The sequence below is a fragment of the Rana temporaria genome, chromosome 10 (assembly GCF_905171775.1).
Source record: "Rana temporaria chromosome 10, aRanTem1.1, whole genome shotgun sequence".
NCBI classification, from domain to species: Eukaryota; Metazoa; Chordata; class Amphibia; order Anura; family Ranidae; genus Rana; species Rana temporaria.
This window is the reverse complement of record NC_053498.1, coordinates 7,179,041-7,193,602: the sequence shown is the minus strand read 5'-3', so window position 1 is coordinate 7,193,602 and position 14,562 is coordinate 7,179,041. Positions and strand designations below refer to the sequence as shown.

Sequence of the window (14,562 nt, the reverse complement as noted above, 5' to 3'; positions counted from 1 at the left end):
GGGGCTGCTCTGGAAATCTAGTCTTACAGATACAACCGGCCCTTATGCTGACCCCCCTAGATGATGCTGGACGTCCACCAGCCAGGGGGGTTCTGCAGCTTCTAATGCACATGGTGAGAAGCTCACAGTGTGCGGTGAAATCAGAGGAAGCCGTTTCAGCTGTGCAAGACTGGAGGGAGGATGGAAGGTGCTGCCCCTGCAGGTGCCGCATCCTCCAGCACATATTTTGCCCCCCCCTCCCCTCCCCCGCTCACATACAGTATGAAGCGACATGTAAAGTTGGCCACAAGCCTGTTGAGAAGCAGACCGTTCGGCAGGAAAAGGGTTAACCAACGCTTCCCCTTTAAGCGGCTGGAGAGGCGTCCTCTGCTCAGCGACTCCGAAGTTCCACGTTTGCAGAGACAGCTGAAGTGACAGTCGCCTGAGTCCGACCATCCCCCGTCCCACAGGTAAGACCCCGACCATCCCCCGTCCCACAGGTAAGACCCGACCATCCCCCGTCCCACAGGTAAGACCCCGACCATCCCCCGTCCCACAGGTAAGACCCCGACCATCCCCCGTCCCACAGGTAAGACCCGACCATCCCCCGTCCCACAGGTAAGACCCCGACCATCCCCCGTCCCACAGGTAAGACCCGACCATCCCCCGTCCCACAGGTAAGACCCGACCATCCCCCGTCCCACAGGTAAGACCCCGACCATCCCCCGTCCCACAGGTAAGACCCGACCATCCCCCGTCCCACAGGTAAGACCCGACCATCCCCCGTCCCACAGGTAAGACCCCGACCATCCCCCGTCCCACAGGTAAGACCCCGACCATCCCCCGTCCCACAGGTAAGACCCCGACCATCCCCCGTCCCACAGGTAAGACCCCGACCATCCCCCGTCCCACAGGTAAGACCCGACCATCCCCCGTCCCACAGGTAAGACCCCGACCATCCCCCGTCCCACAGGTAAGACCCGACCATCCCCCGTCCCACAGGTAAGACCCGACCATCCCCCGTCCCACAGGTAAGACCCGACCATCCCCCGTCCCACAGGTAAGACCCGACCATCCCCCGTCCCACAGGTAAGACCCGACCATCCCCCGTCCCACAGGTAAGACCCCGACCATCCCCCGTCCCACAGGTAAGACCCGACCATCCCCCGTCCCACAGGTAAGCAGAGGCGTTCCTAGGGGGTGCGGGGGGTGCGGTCCGCCCCGCTAGAGGGGTGACACCATGCCGAATAAAAAAAAACTGACATGTGGGGGGGCCGGCAGAGGTGCAGGGTGCTGTGTAATGTAAAAGGGGTGCAGTGATGCTGTGTAATGTAAAAGGGTCCAGTGGTGCAGGGGCTGTGTAATGTAAAGAGGTTCAGGGTGATGTGTAATGTAAAAGGGTCCAGTGATGCAGGGGGCTGTGTGATGTAAAGGGGCCCAGAGGTGCAGGGTGCTGTGTAATGTAAAGGGGTCCAGTGATGCAGGGGGCTGTGTGATGTAAAGGGGCCCAGAGGTGCAGGGTGCTGTGTAATGTAAAGGGGCCCAGAGATGCAGGGTGCTGTGTAATGTAAAGGGGCCCAGAGATGCAGGGTGCTGTATAATGTAAAGGGGTGCAGGGGGCTGTGTAATGTAAAGGGGCCCAGAGATGCAGGGTGCTGTGTAATGTAAAGGGGCCCAGAGGTGCAGGGGGCTGTGTAATGTAAAGGGGCCCAGAGGTGCAGGGTGCTGTGTAATGTAAAGGGGCCCAGAGATGCAGGTTGCTGTGTAATGTAAAGGGGCCCAGAGATGCAGGGTGCTGTGTAATGTAAAGGGGTCCAGAGGTGCAGGGTGCTGTGTAATGTAAAGGGGTCCAGAGGTGCAGGGGGCTGTGTAATGTAAAGGGGTCCAGTGATGCAGGGTGCTGTGTAATGTAAAGGGGTCCAGTGATGCAGGGTGCTGTGTAATGTAAAGGGGTCCAGAGATGCAGGGTGCTGTGTAATGTAAAGGGGTCCAGTGATGCAGGGTGCTGTGTAATGTAAAGGGGTCCAGAGATGCAGGGGGATGTGTAATGTAAAGGGGTCCAGTGATGCAGGGTGCTGTGTAATGTAAAGGGGTCCAGTGATGCAGGGTGCTGTGTAATGTAAAGGGGTCCAGAGATGCAGGGGGATGTGTAATGTAAAGGGGTCCAGTGATGCAGGGTGCTGTGTAATGTAAAGGGGTCCAGAGGTGCAGGGTTCTGTGTAATGTAAAGGGGCCCAGAGGTGCAGGGTGCTGTGTAATGTAAAGTGGTCCAGAGGTGCAGGGTGCTGTGTAATGTAAAGGGGCCCAGAGGTGCAGGGTGCTGTGTAATGTAAAGGAGTCCAGTGATGCAGGGTGCTGTGTAATGTAAAGGGGTCCAGAGGTGCAGGGTTCTGTGTAATGTAAAGGGGCCCAGAGGTGCAGGGTGCTGTGTAATGTAAAGTGGTCCAGAGGTGCAAGGTGCTGTGTAATGTAAAGGGGTCCAGAGGTGCAGGGTGCTGTGTAATGTAAAGGGGTCCAGAGGTGCAGGGTTCTGTGTAATGTAAAGGGGCCCAGAGGTGCAGGGTGCTGTGTAATGTAAAGTGGTCCAGAGGTGCAGGGTGCTGTGTAATGTAAAGGGGCCCAGAGGTGCAGGGTTCTGTGTAATGTAAAGGGGCCCAGAGGTGAAGGGGGCTGTGAGATGTAAAGGGGCCCAGAGGTGCAGGGTGCTGTGTAATGTAAAGGGGCCCAGAGGTGCAGGGTGCTGTGTAATGTAAAGGGGCCCAGAGGTGCAGGGTGCTGTGTAATGTAAAGGAGTCCAGTGATGCAGGGTGCTGTGTAATGTAAAGGGGTCCAGTGATGCAGGGTGCTGTGTAATGTAAAGGGGTCCAGTGATGCAGGGTGCTGTGTAATGTAAAGGGGTCCAGAGGTGCAGTTGTGGAGAGGGGTACACAGTAGTAACAAAAAGATATTGAAGAATGCAGAGGTATGCAGGGGGCACAGTGGGGTGTTTTTACATTTTAACGTGGGGGGGAGGGGTGCCAGATATTGGATCCGCCCCGGGTGCCAAATGCTCTAGGTACGCCCCTGCAGGTAAGACCCGACCATCCCCCGTCCCACAGGTAAGACCCCGACCACACAACATCACCCGGCAGGGGGATTGCGGTGATGGGCCCCAATCAGTGCCGGGGGCCACAGGTGGAGGGATTTCTGCACCCGCTGTGTCATCTCTGCCCACCCAGATACAGGCGGGTCTGCAGGTCCGGCCAATGGAACTCATCGCTTGTTTTATGTAACGGAGAACGCATCAGGAGGAGTGAGACTGGTCAGGACATTAGAGTGTAAGCTCCTCTGTACAGAGACTGATGTGACTGTGGGGGGGGGGGGGGGGAGGGGACATTAGAGTGTAAGCTCCTCTGTACAGAGACTGATGTGACTGTGGGGGGAGGGGACATTAGAGTGTAAGCTCCTCTGTACAGAGACTGATGTGACTGTGGGGGGGAGGGGACATTAGAGTGTAAGCTCCTCTGTACAGAGACTGATGTGACTGTGGGGGAGGGGACATTAGAGTGTAAGCTCATCTGTACAGAGACTGATGTGACTGTGGGGGGAGGGGACATTAGAGTGTAAGCTCCTCTGTACAGAGACTGATGTGATGTGGGGGGGAGGGGACATTAGAGTGTAAGCTCCTCTGGTACAGAGACTGATGTGATGGGGGGGGGGGACATTAGAGTGTAAGCTCTATACAGCACTGTGGTATATGTCAGAGCTATATAAATGTATAATAATGAGGAAATTTCTGTCGCTGGTTTCCTGCGTTGTCGCTCACGTTGTGCGTTTTCTTGCGCTCGGAGTGGATTGGACGACGTTGGTTTTCTATGTGACAACAATGAATCTGTTCTGCAGATAAAAGGGAAATGGGAAAATAATTCTTCTCTGAATATTCTGACCGTCATGTGACTCCTTCCTATCTGAATCACTGACCAGGGACCAGAATCAGTGGGGAGGGGTTTCACTGTCCGCATGCTTGGAGCGGGTCAGTCCCGGGGGGGAGGCACTACAGCCAACCAATCAGGATTTCATTCCAGGGGACGGACATTCCTAGAGGAAGACTAGTCACGCTGAACCGCCAATTATAATACACTGCTGGGCGTTGAGGCTCCCAATCAGGGCCGGGACAAGGGGTGGGCAGGAGGAGCGGCTGCCCTGGCACTGTGGAATCATGTAAGGGGGGGGGGGATTTGTGTTGGGGGGGTTTGAGGATGGCAGGGGGTAAGTATTGTTCTAGGAGGGGAAAATCTGACTTCACTGGCTGCCTGCTTGTATTGGGGGGGAAAAAAGCCAGAGGAAGCCAGGCAGCTGGCATCTTCAGAAGGCGCTCAGCGGTGGCCACATACTCTCCTGTGACCGGATCACTGAACACAAACAAGATCTGGTTTCTGTAATCCGAGGGAAGAAAATAAAGGAAATGTGAGTAATTTCAGCTTTCAGACCCCCCCTCCCTCCCCCCTCCCCCGACTTCCATTGTGTCAGTAGATTGTGTAATAATCACGAGATCCTCATTCTTCTCCAAACATCTCATCCAATCATAAAGACAGAAACATACAGAGCCTCCGGAAAGTATTCACAGCGCTTCACTTTTTCCACATTTTGTGATGTTACAGCTTTATTCTAAAATGGATCAAATTCATTATTTTCCTCAAAATTCTACAAACAATCCCCCATAATGACAACGTGAGAAGCTCCTCCCATGTACATAAGTATCACAGGCTCCTCCCCTGTACATAAGTATCACAGGCTCCTCCCCTGTACATAAGTATCACAGGCTCCTCCCCTGTACATAAGTATCCCAGGCTCCTCCCATGTACATAAGTATCACAGGCTCCTCCCATGTACATAAGTATCACAGGCTCCTCCCCTGTACATAAGTATCACAGGCTCCTCCCCTGTACATAAGTATCACAGGCTCCTCCCCTGTACATAAGTATCCCAGGCTCCTCCCATGCACATAAGTATCACAGGCTCCTCCCATGTACACAAGTATCACAGGCTCCTCCCATGTACACAAGTATCACAGGCTCCTCCCATGTACATAAGTATCACAGGCTCCTCCCATGTACATAACTATCACAGACTCCTCCCATGTACATAAGTATCACAGGCTCCTCCCACAGGCTCCTCCCATGTACATAAGTATCACAGGCTCCTCCCATGTACATAAGTATCACAGGCTCCTCCCATGCACACAAGTATCCCAGGCTCCTCCCATGCACACAAGTATCCCAGGCTCCTCCCATGCACACAAGTATCCCAGGCTCCTCCCATGCACACAAGTATCCCAGGCTCCTCCCATGCACACAAGTATCCCAGGCTCCTCCCATGCACACAAGCATCCCAGGCTCCTCCCATGCACACAAGCATCCCAGGCTCCTCCCATGTACACAAGTATCACAGACTCCTCCCATGCACACAAGTATCCCAGGCTCCTCCCATGTACATAAGTATCACAGGCTCCTCCCATGCACACAAGTATTACAGGCTCCTCCCATGCACATAAGTATCACAGGCTCCTCCCATGTACACAAGTATCACAGGCTCCTCCCATGCACACAAGTATCCCAGGCTCCTCCCATGCACACAAGTTTTCCAGGCTCCTCCCATGCACATAAGTATCACAGGCTCCTCCCATGTACACAAGTATCACAGGCTCCTCCCATGCACACAAGTATCCCAGGCTCCTCCCATGCACACAAGTTTTCCAGGCTCCTCCCATGCACACAAGTATCCCAGGCTCCTCCCATGCACACAAGTATCCCAGGCTCCTCCCATGCACACAAGTATCCCAGGCTCCTCCCATGCACACAAGTATCCCAGGCTCCTCCCATGCACACAAGTATCCCAGGCTCCTCCCATGCACACAAGTATCCCAGGCTCCTCCCATGCACACAAGCATCCCAGGCTCCTCCCATGTACACAAGTATCACAGACTCCTCCCATGCACACAAGTATCCCAGGCTCCTCCCATGTACATAAGTATCACAGGCTCCTCCCATGCACACAAGTATCCCAGGCTCCTCCCATGCACACAAGTATCCCAGGCTCCTCCCATGCACACAAGTATCCCAGGCTCCTCCCATGCACACAAGTATCCCAGGCTCCTCCCATGCACACAAGTATCCCAGGCTCCTCCCATGCACACAAGCATCCCAGGCTCCTCCCATGCACACAAGCATCCCAGGCTCCTCCCATGTACACAAGTATCACAGACTCCTCCCATGCACACAAGTATCCCAGGCTCCTCCCATGTACATAAGTATCACAGGCTCCTCCCATGCACACAAGTATTACAGGCTCCTCCCATGCACATAAGTATCACAGGCTCCTCCCATGTACACAAGTATCACAGGCTCCTCCCATGCACACAAGTATCCCAGGCTCCTCCCATGCACACAAGTTTTCCAGGCTCCTCCCATGCACATAAGTATCACAGGCTCCTCCCATGTACACAAGTATCACAGGCTCCTCCCATGCACACAAGTATCCCAGGCTCCTCCCATGCACACAAGTTTTCCAGGCTCCTCCCATGCACACAAGTATCCCAGGCTCCTCCCATGCACACAAGTATCCCAGGCTCCTCCCATGCACACAAGTATCCCAGGCTCCTCCCATGCACACAAGTATCCCAGGCTCCTCCCATGCACACAAGTATCCCAGGCTCCTCCCATGCACACAAGCATCCCAGGCTCCTCCCATGTACACAAGTATCACAGACTCCTCCCATGCACACAAGTATCCCAGGCTCCTCCCATGTACATAAGTATCACAGGCTCCTCCCATGCACACAAGTATTACAGGCTCCTCCCATGTACACAAGTATCACAGGCTCCTCCCATGTACACAAGTATCACAGGCTCCTCCCATGTACATAAGCATCACAGGCTCCTCCCATGTACACAAGTATCACAGGCTCCTCCCATGTACATAAGCATCACAGGCTCCTCCCATGTACACAAGTATCACAGGCTCCTCCCATGTACATAAGTATCACAGGCTCCTCCCATGTACACAAGTATCCCAGGCTCCTCCCATGCACATAAGTATCCCAGGCTCCTCCCATGTACATAAGTATCACAGGCTCCTCCCATGCACATAAGCATCACGTAAAGAGACTCTGATCTCAATCATTAATAATCTGGAAGGAGAGTTGTGATTTGGCAGAAGAGCTGACAATCCGCCTCATAGACCCTCCTTCCTCCCGGGGGCGCTCGGTATATGGGGGGGACTTTGGTTGGAACGTCACATTCAGTTATAAATAAACCAGAAGGACAGGGAGGGGTCTGACTTGTGTGTTTGAGTTTAATACTCGGCAGAAGAGCTGACAATCCACTCTCTGTGTCGCTCACAGCCATCCGGCCCCAATATAGAGGGACTCCGGTCTGAAGACCGCATCCAATCATACAAATCACCCGGAAGACTCACCCCCAAGGTTTGGCAGAAGAGCTGACAATCCACTCTCTGTGCCGCGCTCAGCCACCCGCCGCTCGGCCCCAATATAGAGGGACGCCGGTCTGAAGACCGCATCCAATCATACAAATCACCCGGAAGACTCACCCCCAAGGTTTGGCAGAAGAGCTGACAATCCATCCTACAAATCCTCATTCTCTGCGCCGCTCGCTGTCGTCTGATTGGCCCGATTCTAGGGGCGCTTTGCATTCATAGAGGCAGTGATGTGTCTGTGTTGTGTGTTGGGGGATTTAACACTCGGCAGAGAAGCTGACAATCCAACTCCCGCCCCTCATTCTTCTCTGTGATCCGATCCGTCCCCCATTGTGAGGGAGGAAAACACGGCTTCTTCTTCTTTTCTGTTTATGCAAATAAGTCATTTTTCTTCTTCACTGAGGGACACTGATGAGGCTGCACTGATGGGCACTGATATGCTGCACTGATAAGGCTGCACTGATGGGCACTGATATGCTGCACTGATAAGGCTGCACTGATGGGCACTGATGGTAACTAATGAGGCTGCATTGATGGGCAGTGATGAGGCTGCATTTATAGGCACTGATATGCTGCATTGATGAGGCTACATTGATGGGCACTGGTGAGGCTGCACTGATGGGCATTGATGAGGTTACATTGATGGACACTGGTGAGGCTGCACTAATATGCTGCACTGATATTTTGCACTGATGAGGCTGCACTGATAGGCACTAATGAGGCTGCATTGATGGGCACTGATGAGGCAGCATTGATGGGCACTGATGAGGCTGCATTGATAGGCACTGATATGCTGCATTGATGAGGCTACATTGATGGGCACTGGTGAGGCGGCACTGGTGAGGCTGCACTGGTGAGGTTACATTGATGGACACTGGTGAGGCTGCACTAATATGCTGCACTGATGGGCACTGATATGCTGCACTGATAGGCACTAAAGAGGCTGCATTGATGGGTGCCCGGCCATCAATCTGCAATTGGCCGGGAAGGAAGGTGTAATCGTATTAAGCCCCAAACCCAAACATTTCATATATTGCAACTTACCAATCATTAGATGTGGTGGCTGCATTAGTCTTCTTTTTATTTTTTAAGATCCCCCTCATCTGTTTTCACCTGGTGATCTGACCAGTAACACATTTCCTGTATTAGAGCGCCCCACTCTGGATGAAGGAGCACAGGCGGTCACTTTTCACAGCAGCATCTGTCAGTCTGGGGGGGGGGGGGGGGGGAGTATTAGACGGATTAGCAGATTTAGATACACCGAACTCTTTTTTTTTTTTTTGGGATAAAGGTTTTACACGAATAAATAAAAGCTGATCATTGTGAGCACCTCTGCCAGTGTGGAAAGGTTTGTCCATTCTGCTGGAGAGCTTGTGCTGCTGAAAAATAAACTTACCGGCTGGATCACCAGGTGACAGTAAAAGAAAACGAATGCAGCCGCCACATCTGAGACTCGATAAATGTTTCATGCCGGTATCTAAAATCTGATGACAGGTCCACTTTATGGTGAAGAGGGAGGGGCCTCCTGGTGTAGGATTTGGTGTCAGTGTGCCGGTCCGGTGGATCCGGTGACAATAATCAATCATTCATAGGATTAGAGGAACAGAGCGATTCCTGCGAGACGAGAATAAAATATTCATCAGAAGGTTTAATACGAGGCTTTCATCTCCGACATCCGTGTCACCGTTATAGAGAGAGAGAGGATGACCCCCCCACCATAGAGAGAAGATGACCCCCACCCCACCATAGAGATAGAGGATGACCCCCCACCATAGAGATAGAGGATGACCCCCCACCATAGAGATAGAGGATGACCCCCCACCATAGAGAGATGACCCCCTCCCCACCATAGAGATAGAGGATGACCCCTCCACCATAGAGATAGAGGATGACCCCTCCACCATAGAGATAGAGGATGACCCCCCATCATAGAGATAGAGGATGACCCCCCACCATAGAGATAGAGGATGACCCCCCACCATAGAGAGATGACCCCCTCCCCACCATAGAGATAGAGGATGACCCCTCCACCATAGAGATAGAGGATGACCCCTCCACCATAGAGATAGAGGATGACCCCCCATCATAGAGATAGAGGATGACCCCCCACCATAGAGATAGAGGATGACCCCCCCACCATAGAGATAGAGGATGACCCCCCACCATAGAGATAGAGGATGACCCCCCACCATAGAGATAGAGGATGACCCCCCCACCATAGAGATAAAGGATGACCCCCCACCATAGAGATAGAGGATGACCCCTCCACCATAGAGATAGAGGATGACCCCTCCACCATAGAGATAGAGGATGACCCCCCCCACCATAGAGATAGAGGATGACCCCTCCACCATAGAGATAGAGGATGACCCCCCCCCACCATAGAGATAGAGGATGACCCCCCACCATAGAGAGAGGATGACCCCCCCCACCATAGAGATAGAGGATGACCCCCCCCACCATAGAGATAGAGGATGACCCCCCCACCATAGAGATAGAGGATGACCCCTCCACCATAGAGATAGAGGATGACCCCCCCCCCCACCATAGAGAGAAGATGACCCCCTCCCCACCATAGAGAGAAGATGACCCCCTCCCCACCATAGAGATAGAGGATGACCCCCCACCATAGAGAGAAGATGACCCCCACCCCACCATAGAGATAGAGGATGACCCCCCACCATAGAGAGAGGATGACCCTCCCCACCATAGAGATAGAGGATGACCCCCCACCATAGAGAGATGACCCCCTCCCCACCATAGAGATAGAGGATGACCCCTCCACCATAGAGATAGAGGATGACCCCTCCACCATAGAGATAGAGGATGACCCCTCCACCATAGAGATAGAGGATGACCCCCCCACCATAGAGATAGAGGATGACCCCTCCACCATAGAGATAGAGGATGACCCCTCCACCATAGAGATAGAGGATGACCCCTCCACCATAGAGATAGAGGATGACCCCTCCACCATAGAGATAGAGGATGACCCCTCCACCATAGAGATAGAGGATGACCCCTCCACCATAGAGATAGAGGATGACCCCTCCACCATAGAGATAGAGGATGACCCCCCCACCATAGAGATAGAGGATGACCCCCCCCCCCCACCATAGAGATAGAGGATGACCCCTCCACCATAGAGATAGAGGATGACCCCTCCACCATAGAGATAGAGGATGACCCCCCTCCACCATAGAGATAGAGGATGACCCCCCCCCCACCATAGAGATAGAGGATGACCCCCCCCCCACCATAGAGATAGAGGATGACCCCCCCCCACCATAGAGAGAAGATGACCCCCTCCCCACCATAGAGATAGAGGATGACCCCCCACCATAGAGAGAAGATGACCCCCTCCCCACCATAGAGATAGAGGATGACCCCCCCACCATAGAGAGAGGATGACCCTCCCCACCATAGAGATAGAGGATGACCCCCCACCATAGAGAGAAGATGACCCCCTCCCCACCATAGAGATAGAGGATGACCCCTCCACCATAGAGATAGAGGATGACCCCTCCACCATAGAGATAGAGGATGACCCCTCCACCATAGAGATAGAGGATGACCCCTCCACCATAGAGATAGAGGATGACCCCTCCACCATAGAGATAGAGGATGACCCCCCCACCATAGAGATAGAGGATGACCCCCCCCACCATAGAGATAGAGGATGACCCCTCCACCATAGAGATAGAGGATGACCCCTCCACCATAGAGATAGAGGATGACCCCCCCACCATAGAGATAGAGGATGACCCCCAACCATAAAGAGAGGGTGACCCCCCCCCCCCCAACCCCCAACCATAGAGAGAGATGATGACCCCCTCCCCACCATAGAGTTAGAGGATGACCCCCCACCATAGAGATAGAGGATGACCCCCAACCATAAAGAGAGGGTGACCCCCCCCCAACCATAGAGATAGAGGATGACCCCCCAACCATAGAGATAGAGGATGACCCCCCCCCACCATAGAGATAGAGGATGACCCCCAACCATAGAGATAGAGGATGACCCCCCCCCCCCACCATAGAGATAGAGGGTGACCCCCAACCATAGAGATAGAGGATGACCCCCAACCATAGAGATAGAGGATGACCCCCAACCATAGAGATAGAGGATGACCCCCCAACCATAGAGATAGAGGATGACCCCCCAACCATAGAGATAGAGGATGACCCCCCAACCATAGAGATAGAGGATGACCCCCCAACCATAGAGATAGAGGATGACCCCCCAACCATAGAGATAGAGGATGACCCCCTCCACCATAGAGAGAGAGGATGACCCCCCCACCATAGAGAGAGAGGATGACCCCCAACCATAGAGAGAGGGTGACCCCCCCCCCACCATAGAGATAGAGGATGACCCCCCCCCCCCCACCATAGAGATAGAGGATGACCCCCCCCCTCCACCATAGAGATAGAGGATGACCCCCCCCCCCTCCACCATAGAGATAGAGGATGACCCCCCCCTCCACCATAGAGATAGAGGATGACCCCCCCCCCCCTCCACCATAGAGATAGAGGATGACCCCCCCCCCTCCACCATAGAGATAGAGGATGACCCCCCCTCCACCATAGAGATAGAGGATGACCCCCCCCTCCACCATAGAGATAGAGGATAACCCCCCACACCATAGAGATAGAGGATGACCCCCCCCCACCATAGAGAGAGGATGACCCCCGCCACCATAGAGAGAGGATGACCCCCCACCATAGAGAGAGGATGACCCCCGCCACCATAGAGAGAGGATGATCCCCCACTATAGAGAGAGGATGACCCCCCCCCCCACCATAGAGAGAGGACGACCCCCCCCACCATAGAGAGAGGATGACCCCCCCCCCCACCATAGAGAGAGGATGACCCCCCCCCCACCATAGAGGGAGGATGACCCCCCCCCACCATAGAGAGAGAGAGAGAGAGAGAGAGAGAGAGAGAGAGAGAGAGAGAGAGAGAGAGAGGATGACCCCCCCCCACTATAGAGAGAGGATGATCCCCCACTAGAGAGAGAGGATGACCCCCCCCCACCATAGAAAGAGGATGACCCCCCCCTCCACCATAGAGATAGAGGATGACCCCCCCCTCCACCATAGAGATAGAGGATAACCCCCCACACCATAGAGATAGAGGATGACCCCCCCCCACCATAGAGAGAGGATGACCCCCCACCATAGAGAGAGGATGACCCCCGCCACCATAGAGAGAGGATGATCCCCCACTATAGAGAGAGGATGACCCCCCCCCCACCATAGAGAGAGGATGACCCCCCCCCCACCATAGAGAGAGGACGACCCCCCCACCATAGAGAGAGGATGACCCCCCCCACCATAGAGAGAGGATGACCCCCCCCCCACCATAGAGGGAGGATGACCCCCCCCCCACCATAGAGAGAGAGAGAGGATGACCCCCCCCCCCCACTATAGAGAGAGGATGATCCCCCACTAGAGAGAGAGGATGACCCCCCCCCACCATAGAAAGAGGATGACCCCCCCACCATAGAGAGAGGATGACCCCCCCCACCATAGAGAGAGAGGATGATCCCCCCCCCCCACTATAGAGAGAGGGTGACCCCCCCCACCGTAGAGCGAGAGGATGATCCCCCCCCCCCACTATAGAGAGAGGATGATCCCCCCCCCCCCCCCATAGAGATATGATGATCCCTCCACCATAGAGATATGATGATCCCTCCACCATAGAGATATGATGATCCCTCCACCATAGAGATAGGACGATCCCTCCACCATAGAGATAGGATGATCCCCCCACCATAGAGATAGGATGATCCCTCCACCATAGAGATAGGATGATCCCCCCACCATAGAGATAGGATGATCCCTCCACCATAGAGATAGGATGATCCCCCCACCATAGAGATAGGATGATCCCTCCACTATAGAGATAGGATGATCCCCCCACCATAGAGATAGGATGATCCCTCCACTATAGAGATAGGATGATCCCCCCACCATAGAGATAGGATGATCCCTCCACCATAGAGATAGGATGATCCCCCCACCATAGAGATAGGATGATCCCCCCACCATAGAGATAGGATGATCCCCCCACCATAGACTCCCAGAGGAGGCAGAGACAGCGAGAAGTACCCGAGCAGGGCCGGCCTTAGGTGTTCAGGCGCCCTGTGCAAGCTAATCCTGTGGCACCCCCCCCCCCCCATCTTCACCCCTCGCCCCCTGGTCACCTAAACATACACAAAGAGGACCCCTTTACATTACACAGAACCCTGCAGCTATGGACCCCCTGCATGTTACACAGACCCCCCTTCAGTGCAGACCCCCCTTCAGTGTATCCACCCCTTCAATGCAGATCCCCCCGTTCAGAGTAGCCCCCCCTTGTTGCCAGTCTGACACCCCCCCAGTGTGTGGTACGCCCCCAAACCCCCCTTTGACGCCTCTGGATGGCCGCACAGCGCTCCTGTTGCCCATGGCGCCCTGTGCGGCCGCACAGCTCGCACACCCCAAAGGCCGGCCCTGTACTCGAGTACATGTATAAGAGGCGCAAGAGATCTCCACTGATCAATGTCCAATGACAGCGTCTGTTGTCACCCATATAACATATACTATACATTTATAATAATAATAGTGGGGGAGGGGACATTGGAGTGTAAGCTCCTCGGGTACAGAGACTGATATGACTGGCTCAGTGATCTCTATACACACACATTATAGTACTTATACAAATATAAGACATAAAAATAAATAAATAGAAAAAATAAATAAAAAGTACAAATAAGCATAAACATGTGTAAAAATGAATCCTATGTAATGAAAAACAAATCATTATTTCACATGACAGTACAATTATTTAAAACATTTTTTTTCTATATATAAAACCACCGGAGGAAGTATTAGATGACATGATAGGATGTGCGTCATCATCAAAAAACCCCAACAAGCTGCTTCTACTATTATCTGATGTGTATAAAGTTTGGTAAAGTAGGACATATATATGCCGTATATACCCGAATATATACTGACCCAAATATAAGCCGAGGCACCGAATTTTACCACAAAAAATGGGAAAACGTATTGACTCGAATATAAGCCTAGGGTGTCCATCTGCATGCCTCACTGTGTCCATGC

The 14,562-nt window shown here is 53.4% G+C and overlaps 1 protein-coding gene across 4 annotated transcripts in view; it reads left to right on the top strand.

The window, feature by feature from the left end:
* The first annotated feature begins 346 nt into the window (after window positions 1-346).
* Window positions 347-14,562, top strand: part of ARHGAP33 (Rho GTPase activating protein 33) — a 104,690-nt gene continuing 90,474 nt past the window's right edge. For all 4 annotated transcript variants that reach the window (XM_040327099.1, XM_040327096.1, XM_040327098.1 and 1 more), the window contains exon 1: window positions 347-449. The gene's annotated coding sequence lies outside the window, so the exon portion shown is untranslated. The remainder of the gene's footprint in view (window positions 450-14,562) is intronic.